This window comes from Orycteropus afer, unplaced genomic scaffold (assembly GCF_000298275.1).
Source record: "Orycteropus afer afer isolate SDZICR_OR568_19922 unplaced genomic scaffold, OryAfe1.0 scaffold00007, whole genome shotgun sequence".
In the NCBI taxonomy this organism is placed as follows: Eukaryota; Metazoa; Chordata; class Mammalia; order Tubulidentata; family Orycteropodidae; genus Orycteropus; species Orycteropus afer.
The window spans coordinates 1,681,277-1,692,562 of NW_006921594.1; positions in this window are offsets into that span (position 1 = coordinate 1,681,277).

An 11,286-nucleotide genomic window follows, 5' to 3' on the forward strand; every position below is an offset into this window, starting at 1 on the left:
GCCGTCGAGTCGGCCCCGACTCATAGCGACCCCTCCTTGGGTTTCCGAGGCAGTATCACTACGGAAGTAGGATTGCCCAACCTTCCTTCCGAGGAGTGGCCGGTGGGTTTGAACCGCCAGCCTTCTGGTTAGCAGTCAAGTGCTTTAGCCACTATGCTACCAGAGCTCTATAGGTGCCATCAAAATCTGACAGGCTCATGATCACTGTTCTAAAATATCTTCATTAAAAATATCCTTATCAAATGTACTGTCAAAAAAAATCAGGATCTGATTTCTGTGTAGTTAACCTCCAATTAGTTTTGGAAAAGAATGTACATTATAATCATTTTTCAACTATTAAAACAATTTCAAATTTGGTAAATTTCTAGTTGTAATTATATAAAACAATGGCAAGTGTCTTTTTAGATAATTATATCTAATCAATTGTAATATAATCTATTTTAAATCCACTAAGAGATATTTCAAAATGCCAAATATTCTATTCATACACATATATCATATGTATAAGGAAGTAAAATACAAGGTATAAAATTCTCTGCAAATTGAAACTTTATTAACAAAGGTGATATTTTAATGATGTTTTAGAAGATGTAATTTTTGTTTCAAAAGAGAAAGTAGACAGGTTAAACTGGATTCATATTTTTTTTCTTACAAACTGTAATACCTCCAATTACCCTTCATTTAATTCAATTATCATTTTTTTTTCAATTCTTGTAGTGCTTTACTTTTATGAAGCACCTTTTAATAGAACATTTTACACTACTCTGTGTAACTCAACATTGCTGTTGGGTTATTCAGAGTAGAAGTGAATCAGTGAGAAATGTATTGGTTTTACCATGCAAACATCAAAGGTCTGCAATTTTGTCCATGCTGATTGTCTAGTTCTTTGGAAAGTATCTCTATATATAGAGGCAGCACTTCTGAAACCTTTTCTCCATTCTCATCCTCTCTACAAAATGGTGTCCAGGATTAAAAGAAAAAAAGGTACTTCCAAGGAGTATGGTGAGTGTTTTTTACTATAATTTAAAAATCACCATGGTTTTTACAAAATGAGCTCTTGATCAATGCTTGTTGGTTTAATGCATACATCGAAAATGTCCCATACTCTCATACCTGCAGGGTTATTGTGATCATGATTTCACAACTACCAAAAAAAAGAAAAAAAAAGAAAAGAAAACTCAAGCTAAAGCAGCTGCTGTCCTAACTGACTCGTGGTAACCCCATGTGTCAGATTAGAACTGCGCTTCATAGGATTTTTTTCAGAAGTAAGTTGCTGGGCTTTTCTTCCAAAGCATTTCTGGGTAGACTCTAACGATCAGTCTTTCATTTGGAGCTGAGGGCATCAACAGTTTGCATGACCCAGAGATTCCAAGCTTAAGCCAGATATGGCAAATTAGATTTTCTTGAATGCTGTATCAGTCAATGGGTAGTGGCTATTTAAAGAACTAAGATTAGGGGGGTTCTGGGGTCCTGCCCAAGCTCTGGAGGGTCATGATGATTAGTGATATCTACCACAGAGACTGGAGAGGAAGATTATAATATGTCATCCCTAAGTTAGGGAATATTTTGTAGCAGGAAAAAAAAAATAAATTACAACTGTATTAACTTTTGACTGTACCTCCCTGTATCACCCAATGCTTTTATATTCACACCCTCTATTTTCTTTCCAAATTCTGTACTCATGAAAGAAAAAAAAAATAATAATAACAATAACAATTTACATTTTAAACATATTTTATTCCAGCCACTCTGCTAGATGCTTTACAAGAATTTATTTAATACCCATCTAAATAACTACAGAGTAGGCATTATTATTTCTAACTTGCAGAAAAATTTCAGATTATATAATTTATCTAAAATCTCAAAGGTAGTAAGTGACAGGTTCATAAATCAAGCCCAGGTTTTTCTCATTCTAAAGCTTCTGGTTGTAACCACTACAATTACTAAGAGAGATTAAATGATATTCAACCTCAAGATTAAATCAAATATTAACATGGATCAAAGCTGTTAGCAGAGAGGTCAATGCTACTTATGGCACTGTAGTAATTTACCAGCAAATGGACTGGCTTTGTTTTGTAGTGTTCTTGACATTCACCAGGTAGGAGTCAAACTACACAGAACATCAGAATCATGAAGTATTAGTACATGGGGAGAACTAGTGTCATAAAGCAAATGTTAAAATTAAATCAAAGAGTTTTATTGAAAGAATAGGAAAAGAAAAACAACTCATAGATTGGGAATTAAAAGTCCAGAGGATTCTAAACTAAGTGATCCAAGGAGGAGGCAGTTCATTGTGTATTTATAAGAAAATACAAGGACCATCAACAAAAATTAAGTGATTGGTTGACATTTAGGTAATGTTTACAAAATTGTGTGAGGGTACATCTGATTAGTAGGAGATTGCACTTTTGAAAAATTGTTTTTTCATAGCTACAAAGTAATCATTAAATTGGATACATCTGGCTTTGAAACAATCATGAAATCCTTCTTGCATGATTGCCGGGAGGACATGAATAATTCTCAGGTTCATATTGAGGAAGCATCTGTTCTGAGAATTATTTGGACCTGATTTTCCATTCTTAAGCAAGCAAAATTCTTAGGCATATAACATCATGTTCTCCTGGAATATTGTTTACCAAATGATCTTCACAGTGTGTAATGGAGAGTTATAGAAATGAGAGACTGCATTCTTGACGCACAAGTTATTTTTGATTCCCAATGTAGTTTTGGCCTCAGACTTTAGTATAGTAAGCATTTCATGTCAGAAGCCCTAAGTTTATTTTGGGGTGTTCTTACTCCTTCCCCCCCACTTTTTTTTTTATCATGAATCTCATTAGAAAGACATTACTTGATCACATCATAAGTCTTCCTTCTGCTTTGCTGTCTCATCTTCAGGGTGAGTTGGATTTCAGATTTTCTAATCATCCATAAAGGAAATCTTGTCTTTGTCAAGGTCTCTTCTAATTGGATAGCAGTCATTTTTTAGAGACATTTACAACCCCAGATACTGTAATTAGACAGCTGGGCACCATCAGATGCTAATCAGTAGGTTGTGAGAGTAAACAGCTGGACCTAAATAAAAGACCTCACCTGAGAGGATAAAGAGGCAAAGCCTATAGTGAAAGGTCAAAACCGTATAAATATTTTTTTTTTCCTATGTACGTGATTTTTCCCCCCATAGGCATACAATTTGTAGCTTGTTCAAATATATTAGACATACATGTCACATTTATTAGTACAGATAAATATAATAACAACAATTAGTAGGAGTAGAGCAGCTTGAAAGATATAATGAAAGCAAGATTCTATTTCATCAGGTAACCAGTTAAAAATATATAAGAAGGAAGAGTTAGGTCCGGGTGGCATCAATTGTAGCCAAGGTCTGGTTGGCAAACTGCAAAGGCGGCAAGGAGATGGCTTCTTCTGACCTCCTGTAACTATGCAAAAGGAGGACAGAACCACTATCAGCAGCCCAAGGCCTATTTCTGTGAGGACAGACACACTGCCACCCTCCAGCCCTCTTACTAATTGATACCAACTGTTCTTCCATGGCACCCATCTCCTCTCTGCTGGGTTCGATAATTCACTGCAGTGGCCACACAGAACTCACAAATTATGGGGTTTATTAGGGAAGCAACAGGCTACAATTCAAGTTCAGGGATGAACTCAGTCTCTCTCAGCCAGCTGTCTGTCTCTCAGCTGGCCATCTCGCAGTACCATGTCTCTCAGCAGTCCATGTCTCTTATGTCTCTCTTTCAGCAACATGTCTTTCTCACATCACTCAGCAGCACATTTCTCTCAGCAGCCTGTCTTTCACAGCTGGCAGTCAGAGACTCCTGCTGCCTGTAGGAGGGTTCCATTTGAAACTGGCAGAGTGGCCAAAACCAACCAATCCCAACATCAGAGTTCTTCACACCTGAGAGTGAGTGAACTTCTCAGAAAATTACTTCCTAACTAGCTCCAACAGATATACACCAGGTGGATAACTTTAACAATCAGGTACTCAGTTGCTCAGGACAAAGTGGGAGTTACCAAGACTATGGCTAGAAAAACCATACCACATAATTTACTACACTGCACAAATTTTCATTATATTTTCTTCTATTTCAGCTGACATTTTTACCCAGGCACAAAAAGAAATATTAATAATAGCATACATTCTAGCATACATTGTTGTGCTACAAGGAAATCATACGCTATTCTATTAATTAATATTACTTTTGGAGGGAGTTCTGGTGGCGTAGTGCCTTGACTGCTAACCAGAAGCCTGGCAGTTCAAACCCACCAGCCACTCCTCAGAAGGAAGACTGGGCAATCTACTTCCATAGAGATACTGTCTTGGAAACCCAAGAAGGGGTTGCTATGAGTCAGAACTGACTCAAGGCAGTGAGTTTGTTTTTGTCTGGCAAGGACATTTAAAGAATTTTGTTGGGTTGCCTTTCCATCAGCAATGTAATTAGTTATATTTATGACAGTTAATAGGCTACAAATAGATTTTTCAAACTCTATTCCTGTAGACAGGTAAGAGGTCTCAGAGGAACAGCTATCTGTCTCCTAAATTTTCCACCATAGGATTTTATTAGATCCAACAATTTATCTACAGGTTAGGAGAGGAGTTTTAAATCATTTTAAAATATTTACTTTGATTATAGGGATGGAGGGTTAATGGAACTTTGAGGGTTCCCATAGTGCATTGGCCATCTATACTCCGTCCACCCAAATAAGCTAAGGCCCAAGTAAAAGGTTTAATATCAGAATTTCCTCTCATGTAGGATGTTTAATGTTGTTATGTGCTGTGGAGTCGGATCCAACTCATAGTGACCCCTCTTTGTGTTTCCGAAGCAGTATCACTACAGAAGTAGATTGCCCAACCTTCCTCTGAGGAGTGGCTGGTGGGTTTGAACCACCAGCCTTCTGGTTAGCAGTCAAATGCCTTAAGCACTACACCACCAGAACTCCCCCACAAAAGAATATCTATCTATCTATCTATCTATCTATCTATCTATCTATCATCTATCTATCTATCTACATTTAAAAAAACAAAACAAAACAAAAAAAAACCTCACTATCATGGAATTTATACCAACTCATAGCAATCTCCATTAGGTTTCTGAGGTGGTAAATCTTTATGAAACCCTATTGCCCTGTCTTCCTTCTGCGGAGCTGCTGGTGGGTTTGAACCACCAACCTTCTAGCTAGCAGTCAATTAATTGCCTTAGGCACTATACCACCAGAGCCCGTCTATATATCTATATGGGGCACAAATCACACCCTTCCTGGTGCCATTTTGTGGAGAAGGGATTGGTTCGTTGATCTTTGTGAGGCCTCATTGTGTAGGATGGTAAGTGCTATCACAAAAGGATATCTTTTCTTTGGTGCTTCTGCAAAATGCTTACATAAGAGTTTGAAAATGCCTGGAATTTTTTGGGTGTATGAGTGACCAATCAGTGCATGGGTAAATCATCTCTATTTTTGATACAGGTTTTTAAGCTTTCCTCTGTCTCTTTGACTTGAGAATGTTCAGTTAAATTGAAACAAGGCACTGGTGGACTTATTAATTCTTTAGAGTGCTACAACCTGACACATATAGCTCATTTAAAGGAAATATAAAAATTTACAATAGAATTAGGTACAGACATATAGTCAAATATAGGCATAGTTAAGGTATCTGGATAAGTATTATAGATTTTTAGATATGATGGCAAATCCAACAGTCAGCCAGATTACCAGCACTGGCAAATGATTGAGTTAATCTAACAAAGGCATTATTTTTCCTGGGAGAGTCATGATATACAGTGAAGGAATACTTAAGAAAGGCTTCATAGTTTAAGAATACTAACTACAAAGTTCTCTGGTAGCATAGGGCCTAAGGCACTTGACTGCTAACCAGAAGGCTGGCGGTTCAAACCCACCAGCCACTCCTCGGAAGGAAGGTTGGGCATTCCTACTTCCGTAGTGATAATGCCTCAGAAACCCAAGGAGGTGTCTCTATGAGTCGGGGCCAACTCGATGGCAAATAACAACAACAACAAACTACAAAGTAATACAAACATCATAAAAATAATTTTTATGATAAAGCAAAACTTCTCCTCCAGTTATCTATGTAGAAAAAAAGAGGTTTTAAAACAAGGGATAATAGCACAAGTATGTAATAAACTTACAGGTTTATTTAAAATATCTTTTAAAATTTTAGATTAAAGACTATTGATATAAATAACATAAGGAGAGCCATTCAGTTTTGAAGTACTATTTTTCTTATGATAGTCATTGCAGCACTCATTTCTTGAAGTCCATGGGCATAATCACTTAAAACACTCTGGATATATTTAGTCAGCATATTGACATGTGTGATAATATACTGTAATCCTATCTGAGGTACAAAAATAGAAGTTAAATGATTACACTATTGGAATACAGATCTGGAGTAATGAGGAGAAGAAAAGGAAAAGATAATTACTTATTCCTAGACAATAGCACATTGAACATCAGCAATATTCTCATGTAAACTTTATAATAATATGTTTGTTTCTTTACTCAGTCCTATGTAGTTAATTCCACAACTTGACTGCCAGTTTGTCCTACTGTCATGGCTTGTGTGTTGCTCTGAAGCTGGAGGCTATGCCATCAGTATTTCATGTATCAGCAGGGTCACCCATAGTGGAAAAGTTTCAGCAAAGCTTCCAGACTAAGACAGACTGGGAAAAAGGAAGGGCTGTCCACTTGTCAAAGAATTGGTCAGTGAAAACCTTATGTATAACAGGGAAACAATGTCTGATATATTATTGGAAAATATTAATAGCTCTGAAACATTGTCTAATACAGTGCCAGAAGATGAACCTCAGGTTGGAAGGCATTCAAAATATGACTGAGGAAGAGCTGCCTCCTCAAAGTAGAATCAACCTTAATGATGTGGATGGAGTAAAGCTTTTAGGATCTCCATTTGCTGATGGGGCATGACTCAAAATGGGGGGAAAAAAACAGCTGCAAACATCTATTAATAATTGGAACATGGAATGTACAAAGTATGACACTAGGAAAATTGGAAGTTGTCAAAAATGAAATGGAACACAAAAAGATTGATATTCTAGGCATTAGGAAGCTCAAATGAACTGGTTTTGTCCATTTTGAAACAATCATATGGTCTCCTATGTTGGGAATGACAGATTGAAGAGGAATGGTGTCGCATTCATCATCACAAAGAATGGTTTGAGATCTATCCTGTAGTACAATGCTGTCAGTGATAGGATAATTTCCAGACACCTGCAAGGAAGACCAGTTAATACTACTACTATTGAATTTACCTACCAACCGCTAAAGCCAAAGATGAAGAAATTGAAGATTTTGACCAACTTCTGCAGTCTGAAATTGACCAAACATGCAATCAAGGTGTACTGATGACTATTGGTGATTGGAATGCAAAAGTTGGAAACAAAGAAGAATCATCATTAGTTAGAAAATATGGCTTTGATGATAGAAATGATACCACAGATAGCATGATAGAATTTTGTAAGACCAATGAATTATTCGTAGCAAATATCTTTTTCCAGCAACATAAATGGTGGTTATATGTGGACTTTGCCAAATATTCAAGAATCAGATTTGATGGTTTGCTAGTACAAGATTCAAAGGAAAATAAAGTTGTAATCAAGTTAGCAGTTGAAATAATAAAATCATGACATTATGAACTTGTTTTTTATTATTAGGCAAACATAATTGACATGTAAATTTGTGCCCAAAGAAAATCTAGTACTTCTCCTCCTTTGTCAACATGTTTCACAATTTATAATACTGAATAAACTTTTTAAAGACTTTTTCTACTTCTAAAACAGAAATAATTCTTTTGTAGCTTTCTATAAAGTTTCATAGTTGTCAGAAGGTTATCTTAGATCACTGAGAAACTAGAATTGACTTATTTAAGGTCGTAAATGTAAAACCTTAGCAATTTTTTTTTTTTTTTAACTGTGCAGCCAGGATTTCTTCTAAGGAGAAAGCAAACCTTACCTTCAAGGAAGATTACATAAAGAATAAACTCTTCAATCTAGTAATCAAAGAAAATTTTATCTTAACTATGAGAAATCCAATTATTTATTATTTGACATTAAAGCTTTTAAAAAATTCTCATAAATTAACCCATCAAACTTTTAGCTAGACAGATAAAAACTTAGACTATCAAATAAAATCCCCTTTTTCAAACTAAACCTTCCAAACTTTTTCTATTGTACAACTCTTTTAAAGGAAATAATGAACGTCCTCATCACCAGACACAAATATTTTTCCCTTGTGGCATGAAAAGCAAAATAGTATAAACTTTAAATTATAAAGAATATTAACTCAATTCAATATCAGTAAGTTACCTAAATATCTTGGAAATTATCTTAAGCCTTTGTTGTTGCAGTTGGTTTTAGGTGCCATCGAGTTGACTCTGACTCATAGCGACGCCATGGACAACAGAACAAAGCACTGCCTGGTCCTGTGCCATCCTCACAATCCTTGCTATACTTGAGTCCATCGTTGCAGCCACTGTGCCAATTTATCTTTTTTTTCTTTTAAAATTTTCATTGTGATTTGGGTAAAAGTTTACAGAGCAATTTCATTTTCCATACAGAAGTTCATACACATTTTGTACATGACATTGACTGTGATTCCCCGCAATGTAACTGCTCTCTTTCCACTTCCTCCCTGTAGTTACCTATCCCCCGTGTCTTCCCTCCCATGCACTCCCACTGCCCTGAGCTGTCTCCCTGTGCAAACACTGCCCTTCTGTTCTCTCATGATTGATTGCTCCAAGTAGTGTGTCTACCTGATGTAAATGTTCAACCTATATGCCTGTTTATTATTTGGCTGGAAGCCATAGGAGTGAGTTCAATTCCAGTCCTGAAGTGTAGCTAGCAGCCATAGTCTCAGTGTCTCACTAAACTTTGTCAGACCAGCAAACTTGGTCTTTATTTATGACTGAGTTTTGTTCCACATTGTTCTCTCTCTCTATCAGTGATCTCCTGCATTGATTCCCCCTCCTGGTGGTTGACACTGGTAACTGGGCACCTCTAGTTCTTCTGGTCTCATGGTCATATAGTCTGAGGATTGTATGGTCTACTAGCCCCTTATACTAATTGTTTCCATGTGTCTTTGGTTTTCTTCATTCTTTGCTTTGGATGAGGAGAGGGCCATCATTGCATCTAGATAGCCACTGGTAAGCTTTTAAGATCCCAGTCATTACTCGCAAAAGTAAGCTGTAGAACAATGTTTTTCTGTAGTATGTTATGCCAATTGAACTTGATTTCCTCTGTGACATGGTCCTGAGCCTACAGGTCTAGCAATTCCCTCCCTCTGGGTAGCTGGTTGTGGCCAAGAAGATAACACACGCTTGTTCCTTGTCAGCTCTCCTATACACCCAGCTATTCTTTTTTCTTTTTTAAAATTTATTTATTTTTTATTGTAATTTGAGTGAAAGTTTACAGAGCAAATTCACTTTCCATACAGCAGCTCACATACACTTTGTCTCATGATATTGACAATTTACCACAATGCAACAGCTAGCTCCCCTTCCACTTCCTCCTCATAATTACTTCTTCCCTGTGTCCTTCCCTCCATGCACTCCTGACCCCTGTGCTATGTCCTTGTGCATACACAGCCCTTCTATTCTCCCATATTGTTCTCTTCAAGGAATGTATCTACCTAGTATAAAAGTTGAACTCATATGCCTGTATTTTGTTTGGCTGGAAACCAAAGTTATGGGTTCAATTCCAGACCTGAAGGACAGCTAGGGGTGCCATAGCCTCAGTTGTCCCACCAGGCTGTATCAGACCAGCAAATCTGGTGCTTTTTTTTTTTTTTTCCCCAAATGACTTTGAGTTTTGTTCCACATTGTCCTCCTACTCTATCCAGGATTCTCACACAGATCCCCCTCCAACGTGTTGACAGTGGTAGCTGGGCACCAGCTAGTTCTTCTGGTCTCATAGTCGTATAGACGTATAGGCTGAGGATAGCATGGTGTCCCAGTTGCCTGGACTAATTGTTTCCATGAATCTTTGGTTTTCTTCATTCTTCTTTGCTCTGGACAAGAAGAGATCCATCATTGCATCTAGATGCTGTTTGTAGGCTTTTAAGATCCCAGTGGCTACTCGCCAAAGTAGGAGGTGGAACAATGTTTTGTGTAGGATGTTATGCAAATTGAGCTTGATGTCCCCTGCAACTATGGTCCTGAGACCACAGGTCCAACTATTCACTCCCTCTGGGTAGCTGGCTGTGCTCACGAAGTGACTACAATCTTGTCCCTTGTCAGCTTTGCTATATATCTGGGAAATCTTACAGAATATACAAATACACTTGTAGGATCATTGTTTGCCAACCCTATACATGGCCTTGGGTACACTCCTGCTTCATAGACATACCTAATATTACAACCTGTCCACCCATCTATCCACATGTATACCCATGTTTGCCTTCACTGACAGTGCAGTACTATATGTGTAAAAGGGTTCATCTTTGTTATCTATACTTCTGATGTACCTCTCTATGTCTTCCTCTTCCTCAATGCCACCATATTGATCACTCCCATTTGGTATATTGCCCTCTGTTCACCCAAATCAATACTTAACTATACCTATCTAACAGTGTGCCCTCCCCTCCCCTCCCACCGCTGGTAAGCAACAAAGAAAATTTCCTTCCATATATAAACCTTTCCTTGACTTTTACAATAATGGACTAACACAATATTTGTCCTTCTGTGATTGACTTATTTCACTCAGCATAATGTCCTACAAGTTCATCCATTCTATGCAGTGTTTTGCAGATTCTATGTTATTCTTTAAGATTGCATAGTATTCCATTGTGTGTATGTACCATAGTTTGGTTATCCATTCCTCAACTGATGGACACCTAAGTTGTTTCCATCTTTTGGCTATTGTAAATAGTGCTGCAATGAACATGGGTGTGTATATATCTGTTCTTATCATGGCTCTCACTTCTTTAGGGTATATACCTAGTAATGGAATGGCTGGGTCAAATGGTATTTCTATTTACAACTTTTAAGGAATCACCATACTGCTTACCCACCAGCCAAACCTTGGAAGGAAGGTTGGGCAATCTACTTCCATAGTGATACTGCCTCGGAAACCCAAGGAGGGGTCTCTATGAGTCAGGTCCTATTCGATGGCTAATAACAACAACAATACTGCTTTCCACAGTGGTTGTACCATTTTACAGTCCCACCAGCAGTGTATGAGAGTCCCAATCTCTCCACATCCTCACCAGCATTTGTTATTTTCTGTCTTGTTGAACTTTGCT